The following is a 22,469-nucleotide window of genomic DNA, read 5'->3' on the forward strand; positions in this document are numbered from 1 at the left end:
CACTTACTAAAAATTGACTTCTTCTGTGGTTTAGGAACTGGTTGCTCCATTTTTGGCTCGAAAGTTGACTTGTTTGATCTGACGCTGATTATTTCTTCGTTAGACATTTCAACTACGAGTTCTAATACCTCATCAGTTTCAGACGCATATTTAGGATCAAGGTAAAGGTTATCGTCGTTTGTTAATGAATGAGACGATGTCTCGACAACTTTTAATCTGAACGGTATACTGACGTCTGTGAAATGTGATGGTTCATCGCCGGGGCTCGGTACTTCAAAGGTGACCATCGCTTGCTTATTTACTTGAATTTTAGTTGAAGTTTTTTCACTACAGTTATGAGAATCTTGTAAAATTTCCATTGCTGGATTTTCCACTGACATTTTGGAGTCCTTGTTACTAGGTACGGGTTCTTCAAAAGAAACCGTCGCTTGATTGTCTGGCGATTTTGATTCTTCGTCCATTGTAATTTTACTAAACAATTTTTCTCAAAGTAACGTTCGTTTGTTAATATTTTTTTTATGTTGTTATTTGAAAATCTAATAATAATAAAATATAAACATTTATGTAGTGTTAGGACCAAAACTTAAAACAAAATCATAACTCTGTCCGTCGAAAATGTATTCGAAAGTTTACAAACTAATACAGTGTACATATTGCGAATATTCGCAGGTAATATTAACTTTTGCATTAAGCACTTTAGGATCGAATAATGAATATTTGGAATTTTGAAAACTTAATACATATTAAGTATTATGTACGTAGAGGCAAAACAAGTTTTGCGCCCCCCGAAAAAAATATTAGCCTCCTTCTTTATTATAATTATATAAACCTAGCTTATTTTCCAGATAATATCACCACTACACTTTTTTATCGTATATTAAAGACGCTATTTACGAAATGTTTTTCCAACATTTCATTAAACGCATAAAGTTTTTCCAAAAATAAATTTAAACCATTTTTTACGCGCTTTTGTCCAACGCTTTTTTCACATGCTCGCTTTTGATATCTCGGTATTATCTTACGCACTTTTGTTGAATAATTTTTCTTTAACAATGTTCTAACCTATGTATCGGGGTATTTATTTTTATTACATGACAAAGCGATTTAGTTTTCAATTGATTGTGCAACAATTTGACTCACGTCCGCGTACAGTTTTTGTATTGCTGTGTATGTTGACGTGTCCTGGTAGATGTAGCTGCATCTGAATGATCCAATTTTCTCTGGAGCGGGTTAAACTTTGGATTCCGTATGTCGTAGCTAGATCAGAGTTGACTTAAAAAGGGAAGCGACTGCTTCTCTATCTTCTCCATCTCTCAATGATCAGCGTTTTTTTATTTGAGTTCATATGAACCTTCACGTGTCCAAGTCGAGGAGCCCAGGTTGAAGTTCTTGGTGATGTTGTTAAAAACGAATTCTGAATGGAAGTTATAGACGTGTTGTTGAGAACGGAAATGACTAATTTGGGTGTTGTGTATCTATTTTTAAACAAACGGTCATTCTGAGGGAGACTTAGTGCTCACCCACTTTTTGCTGCATCGGCCGATTATTAAACTATTGTGACCGTTGCATTAGGGTTTTAACAGGTTGCCACTTGTCATCTGAACAGGTTTCGAACAGCCGTTAAAATTTCGCATTCTTCGTTCTGTTCTTTGTCAATACTATTTTTACTTAAAACTCTATTTTTATGTATGGACCGCACTGCTCGGCATAAGAGCCTACCAACTTGCCTGCGTGTCTTGAAGTTGATGGATTGATTTAAGGCATTTTTAACGTCATATATAATTTATTCTCATGGTAATTTTTAATAAGAGCTTTTAGATCTCTTACTTTCAGATTTCCCGATGTACGTTGATAGATCGCAATGGACTAATACAAAAATATAACCATATAACATGAAAAACTTTCACAAGTCTTTTTGTAACGCAATGTATTTTGCTAATACAATTTCAATATAATTATCTATGCATTAAAATTTTAAATTCAACTTTATTTTAATTGTAAATTGACATTTAAATTTAGAACAATTTCAGGTTTAATTGTCGCAGTGAGTCATTTATGTATTAATCTTGATATTTGTGTATTATCTCTTTTGTATCAGAGATAGTGCTCAAGAAGTAGTTAGTAATTAAAATAATAGAAACGTGGTTATAGGACAATTTTATATACAAATATCAATTAGATAAAAATGGTAAACTGATAAAAGATAATTATCTTATAATAAATAAATAGTTTAGTTTATTCATGTGTTAAAAATATAATTAAGTAAATACAATATAAGATTATTCTCTAATTTTGAATATAGTACAAAAATATTTTATTTACATTTATGATTTTTTAGTTATTGTCATTGAGCTGATTTTTGTAAAAAATATACTAGTGTATTATTTTATATACGAAAAAGTACCCCACCATGTCTGGGAGATCCTATTCTTGAAACTCGCGCTAAAATCTGTGACCAAGAATGAGCATTCATCAATAAGGATAAACTAGACAACACTGGGACCGTACAAAGTCCTCGTTACAACTAGAAAAAAAGAGTTTCGCATAAATAACACTCAAGGATTCTCCTCCATTCCCGTTACACAATTCGACTTCGGAGATGTTCATCAAAGAAATGTCACTTTCTAAAGACGAATAAATATTTCGTTGTTCTAAGAAGCGAGTGCAAATAATGGCTGGATGTTCACTAAATGATGTCAGCAAGCTTTGTAGCTCTGAATACATAAAGCTGGTCTCCAATGAGGACCAGGTAGAAACTCGAAGACACCAGCAAAGACTCGCAGATTCGCCTCGCCTGGCAGACGTGCCCCCACCGATAGACGCAAAGATACGACCTGACACTCCCGAGCACGAACATCATCGCAGCAAGAGGAACTGCCTCCAGATACTGTCACTGACACCTACAAGACCCCTGAGGATCTTTCCCGGACATCATCCCTGCGCCAGCTTCTCCACCACTGCTCAGAGAAAACGATACTTGCTCATCATAGTAACTTACAATATATAATATGCAATATAAACTAATAAATTATTACTAGTCCATATGCGTCTTACTGGCTGCGAGGTCACACCCCTTAGGGTTACCAAGCTATAAAAAACAATTGTTATTTTTTATTAGGAAAAAGGGCAATCAAGAAACATAATAAAATGGAAAAAAGATCACAAACAAACAGAAAACAGCACATACGTCTCCTTGTTCAAGCTAGATTCAAAAGATAGTTTTGAGACAAATTTTGACCGCAAATACGTAGCATTAAAAACAGGCCAATTTTCCTAGCTAATATTTAACTCAAAATACGAGTAGGTGGGTGGGAATGAAATTTCAAGTATCTCTAAATTATGTAGTATGCTTTAAATTGCATGTCATGAAGGTAAACAATCAGAATAATTAACGCTATTGAGAAAAATATATAGTTATTTTATTTATGCATTCACATATTGTTTAATAGAAAGGTCACTAAATCTTAAACAGCACATTGTACAACACAAATTTAACAAAAAAAAAGAAATAGGATAATCGTCTCCAGATTTATATAAACTAAAAATTAATCGGTAACCCTAAAGGTAGAAGGCGTTTCGGTATTTATTTTTTTAGCACTACACCACTAAATATATGAGCTGCAATAACAATATTTTGATTACATACCTTTGTGTGTTTAATTAATTGAACGTGACGTTCGGTGTGTATGTTATTAATTGAATCATAAGCTTTACGTTTATATTATGTATAAAAGTTTGCGGAGTGTACATCATTATGTCTATAGTAAAGTTTCAAGTCCGTTTAAACTTTGAGCCTCAGTGTACGGTCGACTGTCGCGGCGAGTGGTACGTTTACGATACGTCGCGAGTTTAGTTCCAAAGTGTTGAAAGTTTTCGCGTAATATCTAAAAAAAATATTTTGATTTGGTAGACTTCGATCGACGATTATCATAATTATGTTTATTTAGTGTTAGTTTGTTTATTAATTTGTGTTTTTATACTTATTAAATTATTTTATTGACATCGAAATTCGGAATGTGGACCATGCGAAATTGATCAATGTAAGTAAATTATTTGTAAAGATATAACTTAATTTTAAAATCACATAATATAATTAGATAACATAATTTTGAAGCATAAAAAAAATAACACAAAAATTATTACTCCTTAAAGGCGTGAAATAATTAATTAAAAATCATATCTTTTTATGTATGTGTAATTGTTTATTTGTCTCAAATATTGCAAAACTTTAATATATATATATAAAACGATTTCTTAAATCATAATATGGAAATATGAGCAATTACGTATTATTTAAATTTTTTGTTGATTTAATAGTGTACCTAGTATATGCAAAAAAATGGGATTTTTTCAGAACACATTTTGGTTTAATGTATACCGTGTGCCTCAAGACTCAAAATTAGCGCTAAAATATTGTATTTATTTTAAATATAATGATAATAGTTAATTATATATAAAAGCACTTAGATTACTGTACATAAGTAATTGAAAAAAATCAAACAAGTGTGAATATGAACATGATACATAAAAGTGCGTATTGTCATATTTTACCCCCATTTACGTATGTTATGTGTATTATATAATATTACCGAATAGTTCAGTTTTCCTGTAGTCACAATCGGATAGAAAGCATTAGGTAACTAGTGCTAGGATGTACCCTCTTTCTTGTCAAAATAACAGTGACTGTTCGTTCTATTTTAGCCTAAATTTATAATATAATATATTTTTTATATTTTCACATCACAATTATTATATAATAACACACAACATTTTTTTTTAAACTTGTATTAAATATCGTTCCCTTAAATTATTACCAAGTACAAAATGTTAGTCATTTTCACGCAAAAAAGAAAAACCAAAAAGTTATAGAATCATAATATTAATAATGATCCTTTCTTATGATGAAATTGAATTATGTTTTCTCTCTTTTCCAAATGTCAGAAATTCTTTTAATATATATTCGTAATCGTATGCGTACTAAATACAATAATAGTAAGTAATATATTTAATTAAACTTAATAAATTAATTAAAATAAACTAAGACCATTAAAATTAATCTACTTATCGTGTAACATGATACTCAAAATTCCAAATCTTATTTTATATATTATTTTTTACGTTTGCCTTGTTTGATTACCGTCTCGCGTCCTTTGTTTGGATTAACGTCATCCCATGTCATTTTAACATACACATGTCATAAATAAAATACATTTTTTTATTAAAAAAATGTAAATCGTAGACGTAATCCCACGAGGCGCCATTGGCTTCTATCCTCCGACGTTTTAGTAGCACGGGGGTTCAAATCATAATAGAAATTGCACCATGTACGCGTGCTTGCTATTGAAGAATCGTTTGAATGATCCATTGTACCGAAAAATACACAGCACATTGTCAAATAGTGCGGTGTTTTGTACCCCAATATTCTGTCTGTGTATATGTCACAAAATTTTGTGATTACAATTGTGCAAAAACTACGCAACCAAACTTTTTATCTTAAATTTAATTTTTTTATTCTTTATAAATTTAAAAAATTTAATCTACATATTACTATTTAGGTTTCTTTTGGGTTCTTGATTATTGCTTTTATCCAACAAATATATTTATTAAATGGTTAAAGAAAAAAAAAAGAAAATTATATTCTCAGAATTTTAATAGCATTGTTTTGTTTTATTTTCTATCATATAATAAAAATATTATTTACGAGATAAATTGCCACGTAACACAACGAACGAAATCGAAATACCGATGTTTACCGATACGATTCCTGAGTTAGCAAAAGCGTGTTGGTCCCTTGTGTATTCTACTAAGAACAATACATTTTTGACCATAAGCGTAATTAAATATTTACTCTAAAATAAGTGCGAAATCAGACAATGCGAAATTTAATTAAAACTACACAAACGTAAACATACTTGTATTAACAAAGCTGTTGTTACAATTTCACTAATGCAGACAATAATGAAATTTTAATTAAACTTCATGCACACACATAAATATGTTATAAATCATTTTCTTCCTTTATAGGTTGAATATTAAAGTTTTTGCCAACCAAGACAATTTCTAACTGTTTTTTGTCGTCCCAATATATATTTAACGTTTCGTCGTCTTCGTGAAATTTGCTTACATCCACAATTTGATTGTCTGTTTAACAAAATATATAGATTAATTTTAATTATATCGATGAAATGTTAATATAGCTTACCATTCATTTGAATTTTATGAGAGTCTGGATCCTCGATCGATCTTCTCATGTCTTCTATCCTTATACGCAACTCTTCCATTTCTTTGTCGTAAAATTGACCAAACCAAACACAAGTGTTTACCTCTTCTGTGTATCTGTTAGTAAAAATTGTTTGTTGTCCCGATTGTTTTGCTATTATTGGCAACTGGTAATCTTCAATAATAAACTCATTAAATGTAACTTGCTTAGGTTCCTAAAAATATATTGTTTTGGTTATACACTTTTAATTATTTTTTATAATATACTAATATGAAAATAGTTGAATATAGTATAGTACATATTATATATAAAAATAAATTTTAAAGAACATTGTAATCACACAATCAAAAAAAATATAGTGGAAGAATAGATAATATAAAATTAGAAATATGTTTAGTGTAAATACAAAAAAAACTATATTCCTATGACAATAAGCAGATTTTTTTTAAATATAAAAGCGTGTTTCATTAATTAAATAGAATAAAGAAATGCAAACGCCCTCATACACTTAGACCGAAATTATAATATTATGTATATTTTTTTATTGTATTTATTTGATATTTACGTTTTATTGATATATTGTTTTTTTTTTTATATATGTATATATATAATTTAATTAGATTTTAGAAAATAATAAATATTAATGTGAAGTTATAAATGTTGATAATAATTTAAAATTTAAGGAATCGAATATAATTTAAAAGCAAATGATAAATTATCTCCATGATAAAAAAAAATCCAATTTCAGAGTTCCTTTTTTTTAAAAGAAACATGCACACATTTACATTTACATTTACAGATGGTGCATTTCATTTTGCAAATATTGTGGAGAGTGTATGGTAAACGAAATGCACAACCGTGCTTCTGAGCAAAAAACTGAAGTTCTACAAGTTTAAAAGCCGTAATGGCCTATCTCTTATGTATAAAATGCTTAAATAAAAAATTTTTTTACGGAAATTCAATTAACTAAGATAAATTAAGTGTGGTATTCAAATCTAATATAACCATATTTTTGTAAATACAATTTTTTGGATTTATTTGTTTCTTTTCTAAAAATTTAAGATTTTACCGTAATGGAATATTACGTTATAAAAGTGCACGTTTGTAAAACATTGAACATATAAGATGATTGAGAATTATAAACGAAAAAGCTTCCTTAAAAAAGAAATGTACATAATTTTAATACTTGCTATGCAATGACATCACCATATTAAAATAGTAATTCTAATATAATTACTATATTACATTAATCGCAATGACTTTGTACAGACAAAAGTTTAGGCTTTCTAAAAAAATCCAGACATTTTGCTGATACGATTTGAAAGCTGAACAAAGGACTTTTGCAAAAAATATTAGTTTTTCGATTTAACTTGAAGTTAAATATGGGACATCAGAATTAATAATATTAGTAAATCGTTAACACTTTAACGTTATAAATATTGCAATTGATTTTTAAAATTTTAATTCCATTAAGTAACTAGTAGATAATTTATTCTATTAAAGATAAACATATATTTAAAAGGTTTGCTTTTTTGTTGTCAATATAATACCTCTATTATCTTAATGTCTTCATTACTTTCTCGACCAAAATGACATGGCGATCTGCAAAGTGGTGAACAAACTCTTCTCTGGGGACAAATGCTCTCTTGTGGCGGATTATCAACATTGATCGTCAACTTGAGTTTAATTTGTTTTTCTTCCACTTGTACCTCAGATATGTCGTCAGTCTTACACAATGGGTCCATGCATCCACCTGTTTGAAATTAGACAAAAATACTAATAAAACACTTCTTTGCTTGAATTACTAAATTTAATATTTAACCTGGTTTGCTTTTACCGAAAAATGATGTTTTTTTCTTAGTTGTGGTGGTATATTCTGGTACTCTTTTGAATTTATATATAAGTGTATTAGAAACGACATTGGATACCATTGGATATTTTCTTGAGATAGTATCGTCTATTTCCACAATTAATTCAATATATTGCTGAACAGATTCATCGCTTAAAGTTTGGTTATTACTAGATTCTATTTCTTTGGCAGATTTTTTTTTAATTTTAAAATAAAATGGTATTTTGAAATCGGATTCATTATATATTGTAAAAGGTAGATGTAGTTCTACAGATATTTGATTTGGACTTCGGATATTTTCTGATTCAGCGATACTATGAAAATTTAGTGAATCGGTCTCCTCCATGATTTTGATACTAAAGCAAAAAAAAACAATTGATTATTATTTAATAATAATTGAATAATGTTTTTGTTTATTTCAAATTGTATATATATTTAAAATTTTATTAATATTTGAAAAAAATATTTGTGAGTTTTCTTATACTATTAAATAAATTATTATTTAAAAAAAAATATTTAGCGTAAATATTATTATTTATTCTTATTTATGCTTGTGTTTAAATCATTAAAAATAACGAATAACAAATTCACCTGAATATATAAAACAACCAGTAAGTTGTGATTTCAAGTTGCCTACTATACCAGATTCATCGCTTCTCAGAGCCTTCCAAGCCTTCCAATTTTCTTGAAAATTGATCATATTTTATTGGTAGGTAGCTAAAATGCAGCTTATCTCTATGACGAAAATTAACTATAAATTCGTTTTTTTTTTGATCAAGGAATAAACAAATAATATAATAAATCAATTTAACATGAAATTAAATAGTAGCTTAATTTGTATAAAGCATACAAAGTATAAAAAAAATATTATTACTTATGACGGATTATTTTTTTGCGATACAATGAATGTAGTTTTTCGGCTTAGAGATCAAATCACAACATTGTTTATTTTTTACCTTTGTTACGTTTTAAGAAAAGCTTGTTTATGAAGGTAGGTGGTAGAAAATGGCATTAATTTATTATTTGATTTCCACTATTTTTTTGTCTGTATTCAAAATATATTTAAAATAATCATAATGGCATTAACTATATATTTATTAAAATAATGTAAGATTAAGAATTGTTGCCATGTTTTGAGTTTGTTTGTGAAATACACATACACTAAAAAAAATTGGAAGGCTTGGAAGGTTCTGATATAGGTTACATTAAACATAAGGATTGAAGACATTGCACATTAGTATAAAAATTGTACTTAAATTCGTTTAAAAATCGTAAAGTTTCTATAACTGGTCACGTCAAAAAAAATTAAGCATTTTTAAATATTTGTGTGAGTACAAATATACGCTTTCGTATTCAAGTGAAAAAATAAAGTAGTAGTGTTTTTTCATGTTCTACAAACATTTTAGATTTTACAGGTAAAACAACCTTACCCGACGTTGATCAACAAACGGTTAAAACCGTAGTAGTGTAAAATAATATCAAACATATAATATGACACCAGGCATTATCACAAAAATCTCACGTATTAATGCGTACTGTATTTAGATATTTTCTGAAATTATTTCAGTATATACTCTAACTTTAAAAGTCAAGATTCTTTAAATAGCTATACAATATACAATAAATATTCTGAAAGTAAAGATACAAAGCTAGTAAAAATAGAACCGATGTTTTTACTTGGATAGAAACACTGTCGTTTTCGTTAGGGTCCGCTTAACATGACAAAGCCTATAGGGATGTGCGTGCAGTGTATTTAAATGGCTGCATCCAAATCCGAGGTTCATCAAAGATCTGTTTCTTTAGCGCGAAAGTAAAATGCTATTGGAATCTAATTATGGTAGTGAAGGTTTTGACCAAAAAAATTATGATGTTTTTAAAATAGTAGAAGGCTATCTTTGTCACTGATTATCTCATTCTATAAAAATAAATAAATAAGAGAAAAAATTGTCCAGACCTAGTATGTATGAAATTTCTAGTAAAATATTAAGTTATTAAAAACTTTGCGCGCGTGGGGTGCTGAAAAATGAGTGCAAGATGTTTATTATAAAATAAAATGAAGTTCTTAAGCTCACCAAATACATTAAGGACCATGATGATCATGTAGAATATTAAGCAAATATCTCATAAAGGTATGGTAATGAATCTAAAAAAATACTTAATATTTATTTTATAGACAATGTACTTCTACATTCCGAATATCCTTTGCAAAGCATATATTTGTGTTTTATATATTTGAATCCACGACTTCCTCAGTTTGCTGTATCAAATTGTTTGTCGTTCTTTAATTAGAGGTAAATTAAGGTAATCTATCTAGCCAAGTACTATATTTCATATGTCAGTATTGAACTGACACAATCGGTTTTATGGTGTATTCATTCATTCATTCATTCATTCACCCATCGGACATCTGTCGCGGTGGAGTTCCTGTCAACAAATGCACCGTGGAATGGATGTAGTGTTCCGTCGAAAGGTTTTTTTGAAAATTACACCACTTCTGGGCACAATACCGGCTGGAAGTTTAACACTTCGAATCATCGGCGCGAGAGCTCCTTTCACGATATCTCCCCTATTCCGATGGGGTGTGTTTTATAAGCTACCCCTTACCCATAGTAGGTACTAGCCCAACGCAACCATACTTATTTATCTGCGATTTTTTGTCTACGCATAAAATGTGTTAGCAGGCGTGCGAATTTTTTGTGTATTGTTAATTCTCGGCACGTGCCGAATCCTGGTAGAAATTGTAGTAAAAAACGTGTACCATAAATTTATATTTAGTTTTGTAATAATAATTGGGTAATTGTGTAAATATGATTAGGAGTGATATTGCAAAATAGGCAGATGATAAATCATATACGTAGATGGAAAAATAGTTGAAATAGAGTTGGAACTAAATATTAGCTAAAATAAAAATTAAAGCTTTATTAGCAAAACAATACGTTACTTTTTTGAATATGCTATGTAAGTGTCTAAGATTGAAATGGCTAACTCACAAAAGATTTTATTTGTATTGGTTACTTTGTCAAAAAAAAGTTTTTAACAGGTACTACAGGAACTTCATTCAAAACAAAATTATTCATTTAGAGTAAAAATAATACTGTAGCTATTAAAAATGCTTATTTGTGGAATGTTGGATATAGTGTTTAATACGTTTTTCCTTAAGAAGTAGTTATGTTTATTCTCTGCTTTTAATTAGCATACCAAGGCAGATTCTTGATATAAAAATGTCTTCAAACTAGCATTGTTAGTTTCATTACTCGTTGTTAAAAACCTCAATGTAATACATATATTTTATAAATTATCTTTAAATTTTTATCTTTATTGGACCATTTTGTTTAATAGTATTTTTTCTAAGACTTTATTTTAAGAGTCCTAAAGGCTCATTAAATGTATTTGCCCATCGCCGAACAAGAAGCAAGCTCCCAAGAGCCTTCGAGGAGTTTTTACCAAATTTGGAGTTCACGCACGAGAACTGGTCCTCCCGTCACGCGGTTCGATACTTTAATCGAAAACACACCAACCAAAAAAAGAAGCAAATAATCGACCTCCACCTCCGTGTATCCTGGTATCCGTTGATAAAAAACGCCACCAACGCTCCCATCGCGAAACAATGGGCACAACAGCATTTTGGCCCATGGTCTGGGAATGCGGCGAGGATTTTTGTCATTCGGAATTTTTATTTGGTTCTATAGTGAGGGATTTGGCATGTATGCGATGATGCCCGGGACGAACAGATGACACGGTCCAATATTTAAAAAATGCATCCGAACCGAACTAGTATAACCGCACCTCGAAAACGGATAATAGAAATTGTGCATGGGCTGGATTTTTTCTCTATTTGTATGAAAGGCTGGATTCGAACAAAACGTTTTTCGCTATGCCTTTGATATTGATGAGATGCCTTTTTAATGCATTGGCACATATATTGAAAAAAATCTGGTCCGTTTTATCTAAAATTTAAACTATCTATATATTGAAGATTATATGCATAAGCGTTTTTTAATCTGAATTATGTATTAATAAAATTAAATTAAACAACTAAATTAGTAAATCAGGAAGTTGAGTCATTATTAGTAGCTCAACTAAATAAAACTAAACATTAGTCGGTTATATTATTCTTGAATTATTTTAATAAAAAAATAAGCGTACTGTACTGCGAAAAAATTTAACGCTAGACAGTTAAATTAAAGAAACTTTGCACATACACGGTTTGTTATTAAAGTTTTAACGAGAAATAAGAATACGAGTATGTCTCAACTGTCTTTAACAAACTGCGCTGTGGCAATATAACATTTCATGTACAGATTGTTTTAATATAAAATATACACCACATACCTTAGATACGTACTTATGTAAGTATGTAAATGAAAAAAAAATGTTTTACACACCGGGAAATTTAATACCTCCCATGTTAACATGAATTTGATGATATACACTAGAAATAGAACACCATAATAGGGAAGACCTATCGAGCTTTTCGAGTTATTAACTTTGCGCTCTGCACAGGACATGTTTTTTTTAACAAAATCAAAATACCTGAATTGTGCCTTTGTCAAAGTTGTACGGCTAACTAAACTTTTGAAAAACACACACACACACACACGTCAACCGTTTTGTGGATTCAGAGAGCCATCCCGTAAGTTTTGAGTTGAAACACTGTGGTATTTAATATATCCCTTTGCTGGCGATACAACGAACCCGCATGAGCGTAAGTGAGCCGACTAATTGCTCTGTATGCAGATAACTTTCTATTGTTGGACCTTTGTCTGTCTGGGATGTCGTTAGAGGATTTCCTTTGTTACGATGTCACACAATTAAAAGTGTCGGAAAAACACTTGGAGCGTTTTCGTGACACCCCCGTGGAAAATACGACACTTGACTGCGGGCACTAGGAGCTTAGGGATATTCGATGCCATTGCCATTTACTACACTGTTAGATTTATATATGTATGTGGAAATCGCATGTGAATGTTGAGAATGCTAAATATGTCATTAAACCGCAAGGTCGTGTGATCTGTTAAGCATATTTGGTCAAGTGGATTAAATTACATGTTTGCATTGTAAATGGATTATCTCTCCTATAAAAATATAATTATGGCCAAGATAAAATTTATTTATAAAATATGCCCTAAAAAGCGTACACAAGTTTAGATAGGTTTTTAGTTTTTTTTTAATTTTAGTTAAATCCTACTAATCTTGACAAAAATATCACTAGCTTAGCCTTTTATATAATATCTACATCTTTAGCACACGTAAAAATATAGATATATAATTGCTAATTTCAATGATTTTGACTCTTATAAATATATGTTCTTATATTATTATTAGGTCTCAATAACATATTTTAAGCTTACAATATTCACCTATATTTAACTTAAAATAATGCATAGTTCTACATAGCAAGTTCAATTTATACAGTTTTGCTATCTGAAGTTTTCAAGTATGATTTGCCACATGTTCTCTGATTATTTAGCAACTTTTTACTCATTATATCACCCGATAAAAGTCCCGTCTCAAATAAAAACATATGCATTTGTATAAATTAAATCCGAATTTTAAAAGACTGATTCAAAAAATATTGGTGGAATAAAAATACTAAGCAACGATGGCGGAACTTTGTCCAGCATGTCCTGGCCTAGAATGCCGCTTAGGCTCCATAATTCAGTAAGTTAAGCTTATCTTTGTACTAAATATCTCATTATAGTGTAATGGAAAACAATCTTAACACATTTGAGTCTGCAGGACGCGCACGTGAGTCCTCTTAAATCTTGCGCAGCAGTCCGGAAGACTCGTATGCAAGTCATCTATATTCTATAGTGTTAGTTTAAATGACAATTTTTTAATATTGCATAAAAATCAGATAATAAATATATTTTTAAGTATTTTAAGCGGTAAGGTATTATAGACTAATTGAAATTTAATTTAGAAAGTAAATAGATGATGGGTGAGTAAGCAATTGTGAAAATCTGAAGTTCTGAAACTGCTGGTTAATAATATAATAATCTAATGTTAAATTGATTTGTATGAACGCATTAATCTTTATTTTCCATTTTAAGAAATCTTCTAACGAAAGGAAATCGTAAGGTATAAAAATCGGCGTCTTATGAAACTAAATCTTCTTGTCGACTCAACCTTTTGATCTTGTATAAATGATGATTCTGACGAATCTATTTTTGCTATTTGTATACGAGCGTCAAATCAACGCCGTATTTTTTCTCTACATACCCACACATGAACAATTTTAAACACGTAGACCATAAACGTTATAATTACGTTTGAATATCCATAACATTTTTTACGACCTTCGACCACCAGAAATACTCGCATATAGCGCGGGTTTAACTGCCGTTTTGGCATTTCTATGGATTTACAGCGTGCAAACTGAGTTCGCGGAATCATTTTGACATGCTGCACTTTACTGTGTGGAACCTATTGCAGAAAGAAGCCCGATGACCATTCCAGACCCGGTCGTAAAACTTTCGCCTCGGCGGCCGCGTTAAAATTAGGTTAAATTCATGCATCATTTGAAACGCACTCGAATAAAAGTTAAAAAGCTCAGTCGAACCTTTGAAAGCTCTTGTTCGACGCCCGGCCATGGGTCGATTTTATTATGCTTTCGCTACATTCTTCTTGTATTATTTACCTATAGTGTAGTTCGAACAGCCAGGTTTTAAAGTTCAAATAACTTATCCGTCTACAGTTAATACTGGCGAACGTAAACTGTTGCGCTTAAGGTCTAATTATAGTTTTTTATATATGCGTTCTCGCACCTTTTGAGACCTACGAACACCGACAGGAGGTAATAAAGTAAACATTTTTACAGTGCACGTGGTCCCTGTTATGTGTACAAGTTCCGACGAATGCTGCTCAGAAATGTTTTATCGTGAGACTTTTGTAATTGAATTGATGTGTTAAAATGTCTACACTATACTAAATTCCTTTTTAAATCGCTCCCTCACTGCTAAGGATCGTGACCATATAAAGTACAGTAAATTAATTATGTATTAATTATTAAATGATTTTTTTCGCAAATTTTACAAATATTACTTCTCAGAAAGAAGCAAGGAATTAATATATGATTTTCCTTCTATTTTTTTGGACCGGAAATTGCACTCTTTAATTATTCAATTATAAGGTTTCCTTTTTTTAATAGACCTATTCCAAGTTACAACAGTAAAAAATATTTAAACGTTTTATGCATAAGTAGTAAAATACAAAAAATAACAGAAATTTCGAAATTACCTGTATTTTTAAAATATATAAAAAAAAATCCAAAAACTGATGATTATAATAAATATTACCATTTTATTTATTGCCGGAAAACTGTTAAACTACATTTTATTCATTTTATTAATACCATATTTCATTGGAAATAGTTATTAATATATGTATCGAGTATCACGGTGTGGAGTACATTCTTAAATGCAGCTTTTACATTTTCTAGATATTTTCGTTTAGGGCACATGAAATCACTAATTTGGTTTTTGATAAGATTGTCCATAAAAATTATTATCTGAAAGCTTTAATCCAAATGAAAAATAGATAAATTTTTAATAGTCTGCATCGATATGTTCACTATAAGGAAAATATCTTTGCTACTGATAGCAACTTATAAGTTTAAGCTGTAATTTTAATACAAACTGTAGCCAAATAAAAAATGCGCAAAAAATTTAGATGTAAAATAAAATCAAAATTCTTGATGTATAAATTTCTTACTATTTTAAAAATTGTTAATACCTAAACATAAAATTATATCAAAAGTTAATTTTAAGTATTTCCTATTAAAATATTAGGCTTTTTGAAGGAATACCATAAAAAATTAAATGAAATGAATAATTCTAAGTAATAAAAAGTATAAATATTATGTCGTGTTCATTGGACACATTAACTTTAAGCTGTTACAAAAAAATATCTGCTGAGCCGAAAAAATCGATCATGGTAAAGAGAAGAAAATTGCAAGTTTTAATTAGAAGTAGGATTAAAAAAACATTATTTATATTTTTTAAATAATATTAATGGTTTATTAGATATGAGATTTGAAAACTTCGTTAGAAGGCTAAGAAAATAAAATGTATTAATTAATAAAATATTATAAAATCTGTTAATATTTAAAAGGACTCAATTAAATATTATTATAAAAACCTAAAATATGTTATATTTTTGTGTTTTGAATTTAACCGTTTTAAAATAGTATCACAACATTTAGCATACTTTATTTTTATATTGTAAAAAGTAAAATGAAATATTGTTATCAATATTAATTAAACTAAACAGATTTACTGATATTTTATGTAATTAAAACATTACTATTTTAAACTTAGATAAATAATTAATATTTTTTTAATACTGAATCGTCGAATTTCTAATAAAAAAATCTTTGTGTTTTGATGAATTTAATGCTGTTTTATTATTAAAAATATCGTAATTTTTTCAGTTGCCTAGAATTTGTACGAATATTTACCTGCTTTTATTTTTTACTACATATTTTATATATAATATAATATAATAACAGAAATCACATTATTGCTAATTAGTATATGAATTTATTTTATTTGTTGTAGTTATTCAAGCATAAAGTTTTATATTTGTGACACATATTATTTAAAGAAATATGTAAATTTAAAGGCTGTATAGTCGCATAAATACATTTTGCAGCTAAACCATAAAAATATATAAATTTGATGTAATCAATAAAAAAATTGTAAATAAAAATATAAATTAATATATTTAATTAACCCAATGAACAAAAAGGATTATATAGTAAATTTCGTATTATTCATAATGATTTTCGATTTTCTAAGATTTCGCACAATTCAACATAGGATTAGTAAAGCCAAATTAATTTGTTTTAATTACATTTGATGTGAAAACATATTTTTGCTTTATTATCTTGTATATGATTAAATACATTTTCATCACAATAAACTAGATGCCCATTATATATATTTTATTACTCATTAAACATAAAAACATCATTACAATAATAGCACTAGATGATTTATGGGTTATTTGTACAAAAATTCTATTACATTCGCATGTGGCATAACAAATTAAAACCCACCCCAAAACCTAATACACACCCATTTCCAAAGCAAACAAAACGCCGCGGAATCCTAGTAGTATCTTTTTATATGGCAAATAGTTTCTTTGTTTGGTTTTCCGTTTTGAACCCCAACGTAAACAGCACGAGAGGGAACCTATTAAAACCCGGTAAAACCCAGTTATCCATGCAAATAGATCGCCGTTGCGACGGAATCCGAAGACTCTAAATACATATTAGATACTTACGCCTAATCTAGACCACATATTTGACTTTATGACTGTATTACAACGTCCGGAATGCTTCTTTATAGTGTGTATTTTTTCGGATGCTAAAAACGAGCGTGGGTTCAATCTTTCAACTATTCGTATGAAGATACTGTACATTCATCTTCATCATGACCTCATTATGGTCGGTGTTAATTAAGAGGTCTTATATTAATATTGAATCATCTGTGCATTTCCTTAAAATATTTTTTTATTATTAAATCATAAATTATTTAATAAAAATATATAATATTCCCAGAATTATGTAATAGAATTATTTAATGTGTATAATATCGATAGCATATTAAGGATCATTATATTGGATATTTATTGCTTGTCTACCAGCATATCTTAATAGTCGACTCAATTGAGATGTTATTGAAGGGTCTACTCTGCAGTTTTTTATATAGGAATATTTCTAATACATAATCTAGAATAAGGTGGAATTTAAAACACACATAAAAATTAATACGATTAATTAAAGACATAAAATTTAATTTAAGCCAATAAAATTTTCTTTATCCCAAAGAAAAATTTATTTAACACATTTTACTGCCGTAAGAGTCATATAAGTTAATTAGCAGAATGGTTCTAAAACTATTTCGATTTTTATAGCAGTATTTTTGATTCATTTGAAAAAAAATTATTACGTATGCAGCATAACATAAATATTTCAAGTTATAGTTATAGTTATAAAACATTGAATTCAGGCAGAGTTTTGATTTAATTTGTGAGCTGATTTTTTTTATTTAAAAATTTATTTGGTTTACAAATTATGCTATTTTTCCAAATAAGTGGTATAGTTACGATGCTATATGATAACACAAGGAAATTTTTAAAGGGAGTAGTTAGGTTTCTAAATAGATTACTTATTTATCTTACTTCGTACCTATAATACATTTTCATTACTGTGTTTATTAATGTAGATGGAGGTCTAAGTCACAACTTATACACTGAAATGCTGGGTTTGAACGTGAATGTTATTCTCACACGCTTGGTGATGGACGCTGAGTCGAGCTTTATAAAACTTTGCTCGTGTTATATATATTTTTAATTATGTTTCATCGTCACTTTTGTGGGACGTTAAATGATAAATTTATGTCTAAAATTATTTATTTTTATTTATTTATATATTTTTTATTTATATGATACTTTAACTCGCATGCTAAAGATTTCAATCAAATCATAATTAAATACACAGCTAAATCCCTTTGTGAGATTGCTCACGCTTGACGCTCTTCATGAGCTTATTTCGTTGAGGCGATATATACGGATTTTCTCTTTTGTTATTCAATTAAATTACATTTTGACAGGGGTGCACAATTACTATTTTTGTGCTACTAATCTCATTATATTGAAAAAGACCACCTATCTAAAATGTATACATATAATACTTACAATTCCTTTTTGTTATATTTTTATTCATATTTAATATCACCCTGTTAAATATAAAATATTATTATTTTATGTTTAGAATTATTGGATATCGTGTGTATACCATTGATTGCCGATCGCTTTAAGATAAACCGAGTTTATGCGCTTATCGACAATGGTAAACGTTTAGATGGTATCGCATATACATAAATAAACTGCATTGTGTGAAACTGACGAGTTCGCATTAGAAAATAGTAAATCTCCTTGCATAATATATGGAATGATCCCTAAGTAATAATATCCTTCAGCGAGCGGTAAAAATTGCTAAGCTTTGCGAAACCATTATGCATTGTTCCCTCTCGTCGGGGGATAATGTTTTATTGAATAATGCACAAGGGGTTGTGCATGCAAGTCGAAATTAGCATCGAAGTCATAAAAATCAGTTTCTATTGTAGCGGATTGTATCTGTGTAGGCAAAAAATATTGTATCGATGTTGAGCTACTGTGCATTGTATTAAAACGCACAGGCATAGGTATCCGTAATATAACGTCGTACTGATGTTAATTTCGGGATAGAGAAGACGAGACTCGTTGCGGTTATTATTTTTTCAAGGGTCTGAAGCCTTGAAACAACACAAAAGACCACTCTGAAAGGGTGTAATAACTTTCGCTCTGCGGAGTCTGCGCTTTAAATTGAAAAATATATAATTAAAAAAATATATTATGGGCACTGCCTATTCAGCAATCTTGTAAATTGCTTAGCGAACTTTCTATTTAATTTAATTCATAATTTATTTGTACAGGACAATATAATACAGAACAAAAAACTTTTTGGGAAATAATACTCGAGAGCAAAATCTCTCGTTAAATAAAAGGATGTAAGAGATTGAAGTTCATGATTAATCTATCATCTATTCACTTCACGTATATACATATATTTTATTTAATTCTAAATATTTTCAATTAAATTAATAATATTTTTTATTATGTACATACATACACATTGAATAAAGAGATATGTGTCGTAATATTTATTTTAGGCATATTTTACGAAAGAATTATTTATTTAATTGAAATACTATCTATAAAATATCTCGAAAAAAAACGCATCATGTCAATATATATTTTTTAAATTAAATTTCATAACTAATCCAATTAATAAATAATACATATATGCATATTATATATACTTAAATTCATAACGCCCGCAATAACAATGCTTTTGAACCCTCTAAATTGAAATATGATAGTAAGCTTTCAACCTGTAAATGATACTAGGCTAAAAATGTTATGATTCAACGATATTCATAATGTATCAATTACCAACGATGTTCATAATGTATTAATTTTTTTATGATTTGCAAATTTACAGGTTTATTTTGTTGTTGTGTAAACTACCGGCATAGTTTTTTATAATTTAAAGGTCATTCTAACCACCATTTAAAATGAACCAAAAGAGAGATGAACGCGAAAGTCGGGGCCATACGCAGTATTATCACGCATCTCTACCATTTAAAAATGGAAGAGAGAACTCGTGAGCAAATAATTGCATTAATATTTAAAAATATTAAACGGACATAATAGAAAATTTGTCCTAAATCGTTAATCACCCATAAGTACAACCAAAACAATAAACTTTGTTTGGAAAGGACGCACACTGGACAATAAATTCTACCCACCGCATACAATTGTTTTTCAACTCTTTGGTTACCGATCCCTCAAGTAAGCATCTGAATTGTGGGTGTATACATAAGCGATATAATTGGCTCGCATTGGCAATGAGCTGTCTCCAACCAGCATTATAAAATATCGTCAGCGATTGAGAACGCTTGCCCAAGACAAGAATGTTTTCGGAGATAACTATGAGGGGCTGGAAAAATTACGGTGTTTATCTATTTTAGGTGTGCACTATAACTGTTTTTTTATATATATTTTTACTGTTTAATTGTATCATGACGCATTGGGGAAACATGTCAAGTTATATTGCGAAAATTACTAATAATAAATAAAAATATTTTGATTTATCATATTTAATATATTATATCTAAAATTAAAGATGTTTTGTAATATTTATTTTTTTAAATATTGCGTGATATTTAAAGTGCTTTAAGATAGCATTACTATTGTTAGAGTATATAAGTATAATAAGTATATAGGGATTTCCATTGCTTACTAAATATCAAAAATGACAACATACATACGTTTAAATGTTGTTTTAATGACCCTATAAAGACACAACTAGTGATCAATAAAGTTGATTGAACTGTCAATAGTTGACACTGTCAAGATATTGTTATGATTAGGAACATTGATTTAGCGTTTGGCGTTAAAGGGTCAAATAGGCATATGACATGAAACTACATGAGTATGCATTTAAAAGTACATGCAGTAAATGTCAGTTATGAATTATAACGACTGCTTGTGGATATAAAAAATACAATATGAAGCATTTCTAAATGAAAATTTTCGTATTCAGAGCTAAAAAATCTCCTTTGTCGTCTTAAAAATGTAACTATGTGTTGGTACATTGTCGGTAATATGCAAATGGTATTTATGTTAGTGTACGTCCGTAAATAATGAAGGGTTTTAAAAAGTCTTGGTCGGTCTCGTTGCTTTCACGGCGAGCCGTGTCCCGGCTTGGTGGCACATAATAGACTACTTTCGTTCCCCGCTCTTGTTGTTCTGTCTTTAAAAGCAGCGCCCATTGAAGGGTAAATGTACGCAGGCAGTATAGAGAGATGTAATGATAAAATTAAGAATGAAATGCAAAGCCATGCTCGCCTCGTCAAAGGACGTCGACGAGCTTGAAGGGTGTAGCATCCAACGTAATGGCCGACGCCACTTCTTCGAATTGCCATCACGCATGGATCCCTGGATAATTGCTCAGAAAATTGTTTAACCGACGATGACGTGACAACTGAAGTATAATAAAGTTTTAAATGAGATGCCATGCTTCAACTGGATGAATATTTTAAATGCCACACAAATAATTAAAAGCCATTTAATAAAATATGAAATATTATATTTGTTTTCAATCATGCGATATGTATTTCATTATTAAAATATTATATATAAACATTACTTAACATCAATGCTGTTTTACAATATAAAAACTTATAGTTAAAATTTAAATATTAAAATAATATGTAAATAATTTAAGTAAAAGAACACTCTAAAATAAATTTATAGAACTAGTAAAAATACCTTATTTATTTCAACGCTATAAGTTTACGTTAATTTATAGATGTTATTTGATAGAAATTAATATCTCGTTATCATCACGGGTAGTTGCATTTTGTCCTTACGGATTTTACGACCGAATCGTTAAAACGACTAGGTATGTGCTTTGATCAGATAGCCTCGTATAAATGTTAATAAAATTTTATTTGTGATTTAGCAACACCTTGCTCTATTTTATCAGGTCAGATAATTAAATCGGTACAGTATTGTGCTCGAGTATAATAAAATATTAATTTGGGGTCATTTATGAGTGTTCCAAAGGTAAGGGATTAAAGTTTTTTATTTATAAAAAAACAAGGTTGTTGTGAAATTTATGTTATATATTAGCATATAATCCTTTTTTCACCATTTTGTTACATTTTCTACTAGCGACAATCAAAACTTATTTTATTATACATAATCTTAAAAAGAATTATGAGTAAGTGAATATACTACAATATCTATAACAACATGCTTCGGTAATAATTTAGATTGATAACAAAC

At 29.3% G+C, this 22,469-nt stretch overlaps 1 protein-coding gene across 2 annotated transcripts in view; it reads left to right on the forward strand.

The window, feature by feature from the left end:
• Nucleotides 1-3,797: 3,797 nt before the first annotated feature.
• Nucleotides 3,798-22,469, forward strand: part of LOC148230704 (kinesin-like protein CG14535) — a 306,144-nt gene continuing 287,472 nt past the window's right edge. For both annotated transcript variants that reach the window (XM_088194690.1, XM_088194689.1), the window contains exon 1: nt 3,798-4,040. The gene's annotated coding sequence lies outside the window, so the exon portion shown is untranslated. The remainder of the gene's footprint in view (nt 4,041-22,469) is intronic.

Source organism: Plectrocnemia conspersa, unplaced genomic scaffold (genome assembly GCF_051122295.1).
Source record: "Plectrocnemia conspersa isolate PC_06_02 unplaced genomic scaffold, ASM5112229v1 ptg000010l, whole genome shotgun sequence".
NCBI classification, from domain to species: Eukaryota; Metazoa; Arthropoda; class Insecta; order Trichoptera; family Polycentropodidae; genus Plectrocnemia; species Plectrocnemia conspersa.